Source organism: Pipistrellus hanaki, assembly GCF_964339955.1.
Source record: "Pipistrellus hanaki genome assembly, contig: scaffold_86, whole genome shotgun sequence".
Lineage (NCBI taxonomy): Eukaryota > Metazoa > Chordata > Mammalia > Chiroptera > Vespertilionidae > Pipistrellus > Pipistrellus hanaki.
In genome coordinates this window covers 1-14,370 of record NW_028182249.1, presented here as the reverse complement: position 1 = coordinate 14,370, position 14,370 = coordinate 1, and the positions used below count along the sequence as shown (strand labels likewise).

Genomic DNA, 14,370 nt, shown 5'->3' with positions numbered 1-14,370 from the left:
CAATACCATGCCAGGTGCATTTTTTTAATTGGATAGAACAGCATTGTTTTTGAGGCCAGCATCGAGATAACCACTAAGTGCACATAGGGCTGGCTCTTTAATAAGAAAAGGAAGTTCTGCCTGTAACCTTGCTTAGAATTTGAATTCATCCTATTTCAGGAATAACTTGATAGTCTTTGCATGGCTGGCTGAGGTCCTTTCACTAAACACACTCTCTTCCATCCTGATAGCCATTCATGGTGAGGGGAACGCTCCGGGACACCTGCAGACATACCTTGTGCTCTGCGTGAGGCTGGAGCACACTCAGATGAGGCCCGTATCTGCTCCCTGCAGGCCAGTCCTGAGCTCTGAGCCTTGAGACCCACTGTCAGTTGGCATCAGAAGAATGGTGCCTGGTAGAGCATGAAGATCAGGAGGCTCAGCTGCAGGCCGCCTGGCCTGCTGGGGGGTGTAGTGGAAGGGCGGTGTGCCCCACCTCAGGCGTTGCCAGCTTGCCTGACCTCACAAGGAGGTCTCTGCTTCTTGGGGTGATGCACCCAGGCTCTTTCCCAGCTGGCGGTGCAGGGCATTGAGGTACCAGCTAGATCTCTACTCAGAAGGGACCAGTGGTGGCCAGGTGGAACAGGGCTCGTGCCAGTAACAGGGTGACCGGGCTGAGCTGGGACACCTGCTGGAAAACTGCTGCTGGGAAATCGCTGACCCAACCAGCGCTGAAGAGGAGCATGTGCAGTGCCCGGGGGAGTGGGACGGGAGCCTGCCCTTTGGCTGCCAGCACCCAGCCAGCCAGGGAGGAGATGGAGTGGGTGCATGAGGTCTGGGAGGGATGCTGAGGCCTGCACTGTAGCTCGTGCTCCCTGACCGGCTCCAGGAGAGCTTCCTGCTGCAGGGCACGGGTCAGGCCCTCCGCGCAGGCTGCTCTCTGCAGCGTCTGCACCGCACAGAAAAGGGCTCTTACTGCACGGCTCTGCTTACTTGTTGTTTCTCTTTCTGTGAACCTTGATCTTGCTCTGACCAGAGGTACTTCCGGGCCCTGCTAGGGCAGGTGGGCTGGAGATGTTCCTGGGCGTAGAGCTCTGCCTCACTTCTCCTGGCTCCTTCATGCCACCTACTGTTCTTCCCAGAAAGCCTCTCACAATTTGCAAACTGCATTACGCGGGGCTTGCTCTACATTACGGAGCTTTGCGCCCTGGCTCATGTACCGCTCCATCATCTGTGCCCTGGGCATTCCCGCCACCATTGCGGCACAGTGGGTCCCCCCTAAACACCCGCGGACAAGGCCTGGGATGTCCCTGGGCCCTGGCTAGAGCAGTGCTGTGCCCACCAAGCCCTTGACTCTCACCAGGGGCTGTGGCAAGGCCACACGTGGGCCAGCTGGGCCGGCTCTTCCTATGGCTAGGCTGGCCTCCAGGCGGCTCGAGTTACAGAGCGCTCGGTTAAGTATGACACATGAAACCAGACACGTCGGGTTTTTAGTGTCATGGTGGCGGCAGCAGCCTTCCTCTACTTCTACGGGGTCCCCCACCTTCAGGAATCCCGCTAACGCCTGGAGGGTGGCTGCAGTGATGACTCCCGAATCTGCACCTCCTTTCTGAAGCTGAAAGGGGAACTCCCCAAGTGCCTTAACAATAACTCCTTACCTAAAGTGAGAAGAAGCATCTGAGGGATCTATTTCTAGAAGAACCTCTTAGAGAACCCAGGGCCCGCTTGGCTCCAGCCCAGCGTCCTGGCTGCGGCCTGTGGGTAAACTGCCCGTGTCCCCTGCTGCTCCTCCTCAGCAGGCAACGCCATGCCCTGGGCACAGAGGCCTTCAAAGCTCATGTTGGGATTTTACTCTCCTCCAACCATTTTGTGGGGAAATAATGAATTGTGCCTTTTTGGGAATTCTGTTTCTGGAGCAAAACGCCCCTCTATTACCTCGTCCTTACTTGGTAACCCAGCTTAGAACAGGCCATCCATTTCTGGCAGTTTTCAGAAGTGATTGTAAACTGGTCTCTTTCTGGGGCTGGATCTGCTGATGTTAAAAAGCACAGAGTCCCCAGCCTCGAGGCAGCCCCACTGGTCATGGAGGTGTGTCCAGGCCTCCGATACCTTTAGTTTTCATATTTGCCCTTGGGAGAGTAATGTAAGGTAAAATGGGGAAAGATATTCAATATTCAATACCAGGTTTTAAAAAGAAATATGCTGCATTGATATGTATCTGGAGGCAAAGATTATGGTGAAACTGAAAGAAAACACAGAGACAATTAGCATTCAAAGAAGAAAAAGAACAATGCCTGTGACTTGTCAATGTCAGCATGACATCATTAATGACTATGCTAGCCTCAGAGTCCAGCCCAGTGTCAGCACCTCTGAGCCGAAACTCCCGCACAGAGAGCCCATCACCAAAGGGCTGCGCCTCGCTCAGGGAGAGGATGGGCAAAGCCTGAAGCAATGGCCCTGGGCCCTGGGCATCTCTCTCAGAGTCTTAGGAGGCTCAGTCCTGACATATCACTCCCTGGCCTTTCTCTCAGAAAGTCCTAGCCCTTGGCCCTGGGCCTCTCTCAGAGCATTCGAGAGCATGAAGAAGCTACCACAGAGGACAAGCCCCATAGAGATCCAGGCTCCCTAGCAGACTGGAGGGGCAAGATTTCCAATCTCTGGCTGAGGTCTACATGGCATCACTGGTGACTTCCATCCCTTCCTTCTAAGGTGACCAGATTGTCCCGCTTTTGGCAGGACAGTCCCGATATTCAACAATTTTTCCAGCATCCCACGGTGTTTTAAAAATGTCCCGATTTTTGGAAAGAATCTTTCCAAAAGCGGGACGATCTGGTCACCTTACCTTAGGTCTAAGCAGTCCTAGCTTGAGGGGCAGATAGTGAGGGTAAGGAGCAGTCCTCACGCTGAGGATGGCCTGTGACTTATCCAAACAGGGCTATCTGGGTTTCAGAAAAGTAGTGCTTAACCATGGGCCACTATTACCAGACAACCTGGCTTTCCATTGTGACCTGGGGGATATGTTACACAGGGAGCCTAAAGAGGCCACACACAGGAAGACCATGAAGTTAAAATGGTTCATACATGACGGGACCTCAGAGGACCAGAGCTGTGAGATAAGAGGTGACCCACTTGCCCTCGGGTCCTCCCACTAAACAACGATGTCCTCTTTCAGCCTAGACGTGTGGGCGCATAGAAGGTTCCCTATGACCTGGTGACAGAGGAAGCAAAGTTGTGGCCTGGCTTACCGATGACTTTGCATGATGTCAATGACCACCCAGAAACTGGACTGCTGCACTACAACGGGCCATTCTGGATGTTTGTGAAGGACAGTGGGCGATGAATCTATCACGATGGGCAGAGATTGGGTCATTCACCTTGAAGATCTCCTACCTGCAGACAAATCCATGGTGGTCACCAGAGGGGAAAAAGCATGAGTGAGGGCACAATGGCAAAGGAGTTCAAATACCAAGAGACTATCATATGGGTGTTGAGCACATACTGGTGTACGCTATGTTGTATTGTAAAGTTGTACAGTAAAAGTTAATATGTCATTAACTACATTATCCCCCAATATTTAATAATGGAATAATTGTAAAAGAATTTTTGTCAGTCTTCTTCCTTTTTTTGAAAATAAGAGATACTTCTTTGTTTTCAAATAATGCCAACATAGTTTTGTTTACTTGCCTCTGTTCATTAGGATCATGGAAAGCCTCTGTTAAGACTGAGCAGTAGAAGGTGTGCTTAGGGTGTCAGCCATCAGACAGTTACTGAGGAAGATGTCTATGAAAATAAAAGATAATCATTAAGAAAAAACAAACATCAAGTACTAATTCCAGAATCCATTCAAGACAATACTATTTAATAAAAGAGTAATGTGCAAATTGACCATACCTCTACTATACCCACAAACCACACCTACCTCCAATCAGAGTGAGTATGCAAATAAACCAAACCAAGATGGCTAAGCCACAGAGAGCAGGAGTGAGATTTGTGTTTCCCTGGCAATGGAGGAAGCCAAGCTTTCTGCCTGCCCTTGCAGGCCTAGGCCTCCACTCAATGCTACAAAGTTTTAATTATAGAAAGTAAACAAATTCCAACAGAAATGGCTGCAGCCACAGAGCCAGCAGGAGGCCTGGCTCCACTCCAGGTTACAAAGTTTCATTTGTAGAAGATACATAAATCCCAGATACCAGGGCCTCCTCTTGGATCGCCAGGGGGCATGACTGGCCTGCAAACCACCACAGGCCCCTCACTCAGGCCACCTCACACCCCAAGGGAACCCTCATCCTGATCCGGGACACCCTTCAGGGCAAACCAGCTGGCCCCCACCCATGCATTAGGCCTCTAGCCTATCTAATAAAAGAGTAATATGCAGATTAACCATTACTCCAACACACAAGATAGCTGCTCCCATGTGGTCAAAGATCCTGCCCCCATGTAGACACAAGATGGCCACCACAAGATGGCCAGCAGGGGAGGGCAGTTGAGAGGGACCAGGTTTGCAAGGGAGGGCAGTTATGGGTGATCAGGCAAGCAGGCTGGAGCAGTTGGGAGGAACCAGGCCTGCAAGGGAGGGCAGTTGGGGGCAATCAAGTCTGCAGGGGAGAGCAGTCGGGGGTGACCAAGCCTGCAAGGGAGGGTTGTTAGGGGTCACCAGGCCTACAGGGTCAGGCAGTTATTGGTGACCATGCCTGAAGGGGAGTGCAGTTGGGGCAAACAGGCCGGCAGGGGAGCAGTTAGGCATTAATCAGGCTGGCAGTGGAGTGGTTAGGGGGTGATCAGGCTGACAGGCAGAAGTGGTTAGGGGAAATCAGGAAGGCAGGCAGGCGAGCAGTTGGGAGCCAGCAGTCCTGGATTGTGAGAGGGATGTCTTGGGCCTAAATGGGCAGTCGGATATCCCTCGAGGGGTTCCAGATTGGAGAGGGTGCAGGCTGGGCTGAAGGACACCCCCCTCCATGCACGAATTTCATGCACTGGGCCTCTAGTTTCTAAATATTGGGCTACAGCATCACTAAATGGAGGACTGAGATTGCTGTGGGAATCCAATGTGTTTTTAGTTTGTAGTTTCCATGTCTCTGGTGATGACATAGGCTCTTGAAAACTTTCCGAGTGGTCTGCAACAGCAAACATGGATGTTTTCCTTGATTTATATCCAAGAACCAGATTCAGCTTGAAAATATTCAAGACATGAGTAGATTTATCTTCTCAACAGTTCCAAGACAAAGATGTGAGAAAATTGGAAAGGTTCATGGTACAGTTATAACCTACATGGCTATAACCTATAGGAAATTGGAATAATTCAGAATTGTTCATGGACTGGGAAAATGTGCAAGAGGAAACACACAGGGGTGATAATGGCAGTGAGCTCTCCTGCAGCAGGAGACAAATCCCAGCAGGACACTAAAGGTGAGGGACAGAGTGTGACCCTGGGGGAAGTGTGCGACCCTTTATAAGAGCCACGTGAATTCTGTAATTTACACAAGCAGGGAAACATGGATTATGTTTGGAAATAATTAATGGTGAGGGACAATGCTCAAAGAAACATGCATTGTGATGAAAGAGAATTTAATAATTTGGGGTCACAAGCAGAGATCATGCATTTATATCTGCAGGTTGGGTCATTATCAAAGTCATATAAAGTTTCTTGAAATGGTGGGTTGAAAAAGGCATCCAAAGATGGACCAAAAATTGTGACATGGAAATGCCCACTGTTTCCTGCTCTAATGTAGGAGAAGGAATGTTTTGGTTGGCCAATTGACTCAGAGCCCTTTTTAAAAAGTTTTATCCAGGTAACTATCTCTGTGTGGAAAACAATGAACTAGATATTTCATTGACCAAAGGAAAATGGTTATGGACAGAAATTGGTCTCAGAAACCAAAATAATACCATAACTCCCCAGTAAGACTTGAAGCTTTTGAGGGTCAGGTGACCAGTGAATTTTAGCTCAAGTCCATTTTGAAATAGGTCCAAATTCTGTCTCACTCATTCTGTGGTTGCTCCTGGTTGTGAAATACATAACTGAAATAGCTATACTAGCAGAATTATCCCACACAGTCATCACCAATGAGTCAAGGCAACTGTGGAGAGAAAGTCTAAACAAATACATTAGAACTGCCTATGACTGTGCAAGTATTAAGTTAGAAGCTGTACCACCTGCCTGATATATATGAGAGATTTGTGCCAAATTTGAAGAATTTGAAAGATCCAGGAGTATGGATTTGGGCACGTCCTCATTACTCTTTCAGCTTGTTTTGAGAAAAAGAGGGAGGAAGAGAAGGAGGAGGAGGAGGAAAAGATGGAGAGAGTAGAGGAGGAGGAAAGAAGGTTTAGAAGAAATAGGAGTAGGAAAAGGATGAGAAGCAAGAGGAGGAGGAGATGGAGAAGAGAGAAGAAACAACTTGGAAAGTGGTAGTGTACTCAACCTTTTCTTAACTACAAGAGACCCTAGATGCTGCTGTTGTCTATGTGGTTACTTTGCTTGAGTGACTTCAAAGTCCACATCACCTTGTACCATATGCACCTACAGTGCAGGCAAATGCCTCTGCCTGTGTTTCCATAGTTTAATCAAATTTGCCTTCTCTCAGGTGGCAAGGCTCCCTTATACCTTCATTATCTTTCCCCCGGGATGAATCATCTCTACAGGTCCTCACTGCCTTTTCTTCCACAGGATATACTTCTTGCTGGTCAATTACAATGATGATATTATGCAGAATGGACCAAGTGAGGGGAAAATACTACTCTAGAGTTGATACACTTTTAGAGTCAGTAGCTGAGAAAGAAATCTGACTGAAATTCAGAATTCTTACTCAGTGAAGTATTGTTGTGTCCAATGCTATTCTGCGGGGTAGAGAACTGTTTGATGTAAACAATGATTGCTGGCATCTGGCCCCACCTGCTACAAGATGGAGAAACAGCACCCAGGAGGCCTCTGAATTTTAGAGGCAGATTATTCCTCAATTTGATATATAATTCCACGGAGTGACCTGAAAGTTCGCTTCTTTTGGGTTCAACCTGGAAAAAGACAGGCACTGTCACAGGTCCAAGCTGCTGTGTGTCCTCCTCCACGTACTGCAGCAGATGTGATGGTCCTACCAGTGTCCCTGGCAGATGGGCATTCTGTTTGGGACCTCAGGAAGGGCGGTGTGAGTCACAGTGTAGGTGCTCAGGATTCCCCACCGATTCCCGATACCATCCACAAGTAAGTAGCGTTCTTCTGGGTAGCAACTCTTGGCCTTCTTTTGAGTCAAATTTTGGGGGAAAGTTCCTACTTAATAAAAAAGCCACGTGCTGGGACAACTTCTCAACACGTAGCATCATCTCCACCCAGTACACAGCATTTGAGGGTTCCCTTCTGTCATTTTAGTGTTCAGACTCAGAAGAAACATGGAGAGCAGGACAAAGGCAGCAAAGCCCCTCCACGAAGTTACTCCCTCCTGAGTCGCAGAGAAAAAACAGATATCGAACTCAGAGGCTGGGCAACATGAGCATAAAGTCCATTAGGGTGTAGAGAGCTGGGATAGTGGTCACATTAGAAGGCAAGCTCCAGCGGGGTCTTGGCTCTCAAGGGACCTGTGATCCAGACTCGGTCAGGTCCATCTGCACAACACAGGTGGCTTCCATCCACAGTCAAGTCCACAGCAGTACGTGCTGGAAGGGGCAAACATTGAGAAGCATCTGTCATCCCCCCTGAAGGTAAACTGAGATTTGTCAGAAAGGGCTTCCTTGGTCTCAGAAAGGAAGGCTTATCCATGGGCCACCAAGTTACTGTGCAATCTGAGCTGTCCATTAAGTCCTGGGTGTGATGTTTACCATGGGATATAAAGGTGGCTACACCTAAGAAGACTATGACATCACTTTTAATTGGCTCCTACATGATCAAATCTGGGATGATCCTAGAGGCACAGAAACATTCTGTAAGTAGTGGCCCATTTACCCATGATCACTCTTCCATTTCAGCTCTTGGACTGATGAGAATCTATAATGTGCTATTGACAGAGGATGGAAAGGTGTGGCTGGACTTACAGGTAATTTAGCATGACATTGATCAGCATCCACCAAGTGGGCAGCTGAAGCAGGACACACATCTGTTAATATTCCCAAAGTGCAGAGGGAAGGAAACTGACACGACGGGCAGAGTTCCCAGCAGCTCACCTCCTGCACAGTAACTTTGCTTGACTGTCAAATGATCTGATATGAAAGGATATGCTGGCTCATGGCTCTGCCCAATTTTTCCCATCAATAGTGAGGGATTGCCAGGGTTCTTGTTCCAGCATTTGTCCTAAGGCAAGGTGGAGATAATACCTCAAAGGATAGGGTACAGAAGCAATGTCAGATTGGGGAATAGCTTTCAGCCGTTCAGGTGTTTGGGCAACAGGAGGCAATCACATGCAGACTGAGATGCCTTGAGCTGTCTGGCAGTAAACAATCATCCTATTCAGGTTTGGGGGACTTGCCTTTTAGCCATCCCAACAGGTGATTACTTATGTGACTCAGCCCTTGTTGAGCCCCAAGTTTCATCAACCTTTTAATGAAACTCTTGTAATTGTGACATGCTGGAATTGGCTTCCAGCAAGGGACATAAAAGAAACATGATTGGAAAATTCCTCACCCTGGGATTTGGGCAGATGTGTGAGAACAGTTTTTACTTAATGGGCAAAAAGATATTTGTGCCTCTAATGATGCTTATCACAGTGGAGCCACCACAGGTAGGATTTAATTAATCAAGAGTATATGTTGGCACAATCTGTATTTTTTTGCATCTGTGGAATGAAATAGGCACAAACAGAACAAAGGAACCAACAAAATCTCAGGTCTCTATATGAAATCATGGTTGGTACCAAAGCGGAAAAGCATGAGTGAGGATTAGGAGGGTCAAGGGGGTCAAATACAAGGAAAGTAGACTTTGGATTGTGAGCACATATGGAGTATGCTCTGTTGTGCTATGAAGATGTACAGGTGACACTGATGTAATATTAACAAGGCTATATCCCAAGAATATATAACTGATTTTGAAGCATCCATCTTGTATGAAAACTGCTGTTTGAAATTTTAACCCTGCTATTTGGCTCCTGTAAATTAAACCTTCCCCAGACAAGGTTAACAGTGCTGGCGCCAGGCCAGGCCTCTGGTTGTGGTCTCAAGGCCCCAGTACACACTGGCTCTTTAAGAACTTGCAAAAGGGGGCCTGAAACACTCCATATTTGGGAGACAAAGAATGTAAAATCATATAAATAGGGAAAATTCTTGCATGTTGGGACCCAGAATTTGAGATACATTTTCCTCTGGACCCATGCGTAATAAATGTAACTCCATTTCTCTGATATTGCTTTGTTCTTCTTCGGTTTTCTGTAACAATTTTACAAAGACACTTTTGTTTAATAAAGAAGATACCTTTTCCCTGTCTAACATGAGGATATCCTTATTTACTTACTTTTGGTTCTGTAAGGATAACATGAAGCCTGTGTTCAGACTTGTAGCAGCAAGTACTGCAGGGTGTTAGCCATTGGACAGTTAATGAGGAACAGTGTCTATGAAAAGAAGAAAAGTAAATCACTAAGAGTTACAGAACTACTTTCTAACTCCAGAGTCCACCCAACAATTCAGTTTCTAAATACAGGGCGACATCACCACTAGGTGCAGTGAAAATCGCTGTGCCAATCCAATGGCTCTCTCACTTCCGGTGTGAATGTCTGTGGTGATGACATAGACCATCTGACCAATTTCTGAGTTGTCCAAAACAGCACACATGGATTGTCTACATGACTTATAGCCAAGACTCAGATTCAGCACAAATAGCTTCAGGGTATGAGTATATGTTTGTGTCAATAATCTCAAGCCAGAGTGAAAAAAATTGAAAAAGTTTATTGTAGAAAGCTGGCAAATCTGATCATCAAGGTTCCCTGGGTTGGTCAGAGCAGGGAAAGAGGTAACGAGGGGCCAAGCTGCATGGGTTTCCTGGCTCCCATGGACCTGTGGGCGGCAATGGCACCAGCCTCTGGCTGTCCATCAGGGCATCAGAGGGACAAACATTCAGGGTGAGGGGCTGTCATCACCCTGGGGATGGAAGAAGATTTGTCCCACAGGATTTCCTGGGTAACAAAGAACAAATCTTAAACACGGTCCACCAGGTTACCATGCAACCTGAGCTGTCCATTATGAGCTGGGTGTGATGTCACTCACAGAGGCATTAAGGGACCTGCATGGGAAGACTACATCTATTAGTGTGGGCCATACCTGATCAAACCTGGGCTGATCAAAGCAGTTATATGAGGTGATGCCTTGTGCCCTCCTGTCAAACAAGGAATCCCTCTGTCTACCTAGAACTGCTATTCATAGAAAGCTCCCTGTAGCCTGTGACATTGAATAAGTCACTGCCTGACCTACTGATAGATTTGTATGATATTGGTGAGCAATGTTATTTTCTTTTGGAATAATATGAGTAAGTTTCTCTGCACTTTCCTTTTCCTCACTAATATCAGGGTGAGCTTCTGTTCAGACTGCATTTTAGTAGGTGCACTGTAGGGCCTTAATCATCAGAAAGTTAGTCAGAAATTGTGCCTATAAAAAGATAAATCATTTATTTAGTGTTAAAAAAACAAGTTCTGCCGAGACCGGTTTAGCTCAATGGATAGAGCATCGGCTTGGAGACTGAAGGGTCCCAGGTTCGATTCCGGTCAAGGGCATGTACCTTGGTTGCGGGCATATCCCCAATAGGGGGTGTGCAAGAGGCAGCTGATCGATGACTCTCATCGATGTTTCTAACTCTCTATCTCTCTCCCTTCCTCTCTGTACAAAATCAATAAAATATATTAAAAACAAGCAAACAAACAAAAAAACAAAACAAAAAAACAAGTTCTAATCCAGATTTTGCTCAAGACACTTAGTAAATATTGGGCTATAGCATCACTAAATGGAGGAGTGGGGGCTGTTATTTTCCATGTCTGTGGTGATAACATAGACATTCTGAAATATTTGAGTGCTCTAGAACAGTGGACATAGCAACCAATTGTTTGCTTGTTCTGCCATTCTGTCTATTTACATATTAGCCTTTTATTACATAGGATACTAGAGGCCCAGTGCACAATGGGGATTTTGAGTTCTCTTTCCAAGTCTGTGGTGTTAACACAGACATTCTGAAATATTTCTGAGTGCTCCAGAACAGTGTACATGATTTGTATCCAAGACACCTGATTCAGCATGAAGAGATCAATTTTTTCATAGGTTTTAAACCAAATGTAAGAAAAATTGTAATGGATCATGGTTGTGTTATAACCCACATAGGAGGAAAGTAGAATAACTCAGGATTTATCAGGGAACAGTAAAATGTGCAAGAGGAAACAAACAAGGTTAGCAAAGACAGTGAGCTCTTCTGTGACAATTACTACCTTGACTAAACTCAAATCCCAGTAGGACACTAAAGGTGAGGGGAGAGTTTAACCTCTGAGGTGGTGTGCTACTCTCTGTGACATGTAAGTGCCCATTCTCCCTCATTTTAAATTATGAAGAAGCAGTTCAAAAGTTTAGGGAGGTGTTAATGTTGGAGTCGATTGGTGATGTGAGCCCTATTGCACTCTGGGAGTGCCCACATGGCATACCTTTCACCAATGCATGGGGAATTGTAGTGATGACTGAAAATAGCACATATGAAGAGCTGCATGAAGACTCTTCAATGAAAACCAGACCTTGGGAACTGCACCCTCTCAATGTGACAGGAGACATTGGATCCCCTAGTGGCAGGGGCACTGGGCCTTGTCTAATCGGTCATTGAACTCCGGGTGGATCTGATGAGCCTAAAATACAGCAAATCCAAGCAGAATCTAGTGAGTCTGACTGGCCCTGATGTACAGTGTTGGCTGAAGAGTCATGTGTTCCTAGATGTGGGTATAGGAAGCCCACTGCATTGTTGCTCCATCTAGTGAAACAGAAATGTCCCCATGAGTCCAAGGTCCCAGCAGGCTGGGTCCTACCTATGACTAATTCTCTGAGATTCAAGAGAAGCCTTATTGACTAATATAGGTCTATTACATGAAAATCAAACTTTATTGTTCACAAGAAAAGATCTATTCTAATAGAGCCACAGGTACTTATTTACATAGAGTCAATGACTGATCTCCAATAATGAGAAGCTTGGAGTTTCTGCAGAAACCATAAGCCATTGAGTCTTTGGTTGTTACAGAAATAGCTTGCCAACCTCTGACCTAGAATTCCCTTTATAATCATTGAATAGTTGGTTAAGAATTTTAGAGAAGTCTTTTCCCCTTAGGACAAAAATTTCCATGCTTATTAGTCACTAATGGCCTGGTGCACAAATTCATGCACATTGAAAGTAAATTAAGTAGAAAAAATATTTTAATATTGCTATTAGCTCTCTATAATAGACATATGAACCAAATTCATGATTGACAATGACAGATGGAAACACGTGTGCGATTGGTGCCAGTGAGAGCTGTATACATATCACACATGCATGAGGCCACTTAGCCTTTTATATATATATACTAGGGGCCCAGTGCATGAATTTGTGCACCTTGAAAGGAACTGTGGATCATGAGGCTGTGGTAGGCACAGGGAGGGGTCTTGGCCCATCCTCCAAACCCCCACCCAGCCCCTCCACCATGGCCCCTGTCTTCTGTCTGCCAGCAGCCCTGCTCCCACGCGCTGATGGCGCTGGCCCTGCTTGTACCACCTCAAGGCACCTTCTATAAAAGATGTGTTCAGCCCTCGGCAATTTGTTTCATTGGATAGAGGTTCAGCTTGCAGACCTAAGAGTACCAGGTTTGATTCCAGTCAAGGACACAGGCTGGATTTGCAGACTCGAGCCCCAGTAGGGGGCGTGCGTGAGGCAGCCGATCCATGCTTTTCTTTCATCATGGATGTTTCTACCTTTCTCTCACTCCCACTTCCTATCTGAAATCAAATATATGTCACAGACCTTCAGTTTACTCAGAAAGTCACTGGAAGGAATTTTGTGTATATATACACAGACACAGAGAGAGATGTTCAAAGCATATTTCCAGCTCTCTCTGGAACAGTGACTGTTATCCCTGCAACGTTCTGTTGAGGGAGAGTAAGTGACTCCGGCAGGAAGTGCCGAGTATTGGCAGCTGCTTTACTCTGTGGCTCCACCAGAGAAATGACTGAAGTCCTTTGCACTTGGAGTGAATTGAGAACTTTCTACCTCTAGCAGAAGTCACTCGAAGAGAATCTTGATGTCTACTTGCTGAAACCCACAACCTACGGAGACACCACACAGAGTTTCCCGCCCCCACATGCTTGTCTTCGGGCAGTCACAGAAAGGCTGCGGCTTTCTCAGGACACCGACTCCTATTAAAAATCAATACAGCCGAAACCGGTTTGGCTCAGTGGTAGAGTGTCCGTCTGCGGACTGAAAGGTCCCGAGTTCGATTCCGGTCAAGGGCATGTACGTTGGTTGCCGGCACATCCCCGGTAGGGGGTGTGCAGGAGGCAGCTGGTTGATGTTTCTCTCTCATCTACGTTTCTAGCTCTCTATCCCTCTCTCCTCCTCTCTGAAAAAATCAGTAAAAAATATTTTTTTAAAAATCAATACATTTACCAGGTTTCTACGCCCAGCACTGCGAGTCCCGCAGAAGGAGGAGGGCGGCCAGCTGGACAGGGCACCGGTGCACCAGAAGGGAAACTGCACACGGCTTTCTATGAAGTAACTTCCTCGTCCTCAAGCGGCCCAGGACTTCCGCCTTCAAGGGAAAATACAGTGACTGCTCCCCCCAAAACACCTCAAGTCCTCCTCTCGCCACTCCACTGCAGTCAGGTTTCTCCAGCCCGCGCCCCGCCCAGGGGTCCCTCCTTTCAGTTCCGGAAGGTCCCTGAGTCTCGGCCCCTTCGGCGTGTCTCCAGGGGGGGAGGACAACCTGCTGAAAATGGGGGTCCGCTCCCAGGGCCTGACCCACTCCCTGCACTGTGCCCAGATTCAGGGGCCGGCGGCCGAAGTTTGGGGTGGACTACCGGTCCCACTAACTGCGCTGTGTGGAAACGGGGGCACCACGATAAAGTTCGGAGGACCAGGCAGACTCCACCGCCCCGCCTCCCCCTCCACCCGGGGCCGCAACTCACCCAGCAGCGACCCCCGCCGCCACCTCTCAGCACCTTTCTCTCTCCCACGTGCACCGCCTCGGGGCGCCCCGCCCGCCCGGGAGGCAGGGCCACACCCACGCCCTGATTGGCCAGTGGAGGGCGAGCCGGGCTCCGCTGGCGGAAGCGTCTGCCTTCGGCCGCTCCCAGTGCGAACTCTGCTGGAGGTGCGGATGGGCGCCGGCTACCGCCCCTCCCTGTCCCGGGCAGGATCCGGAACAAAAGCTGCATGTGGTATGTACTTGCATGTATTCACGTGGTATTCTCTTGGCGTCTACTTGC

At 47.5% G+C, this 14,370-nt stretch overlaps 2 long non-coding RNA genes across 5 annotated transcripts; both read right to left on the bottom strand.

Moving 5' to 3' along the window:
- Positions 1 to 972: 972 nt before the first annotated feature.
- On the bottom strand, positions 973 to 8,765 carry LOC311616178. Of its 4 annotated transcripts, XR_014793859.1 has the most exons (4): positions 6,872 to 8,572; positions 3,660 to 3,759; positions 3,225 to 3,365; positions 973 to 2,221 (listed from the first exon to the last, which is right to left on the bottom strand). It is a non-coding gene; the product is annotated as an uncharacterized lncRNA (long non-coding RNA). The 4 variants fall into 4 exon arrangements; XR_014793857.1 differs by lacking the exon at positions 6,872 to 8,572 and adding an exon at positions 8,588 to 8,765 and having other exon boundaries at positions 973 to 3,365; XR_014793858.1 differs by having other exon boundaries at positions 973 to 3,365; positions 6,872 to 8,574.
- Positions 8,766 to 11,721: 2,956 nt separating this feature from the next.
- LOC311616179 lies at positions 11,722 to 14,114 on the bottom strand. The gene is made up of 3 exons (XR_014793861.1): positions 14,071 to 14,114; positions 13,553 to 13,694; positions 11,722 to 11,890 (listed from the first exon to the last, which is right to left on the bottom strand). It is a non-coding gene; the product is annotated as an uncharacterized lncRNA (long non-coding RNA).
- Between the last annotated feature and the right edge of the window lie 256 nt (positions 14,115 to 14,370).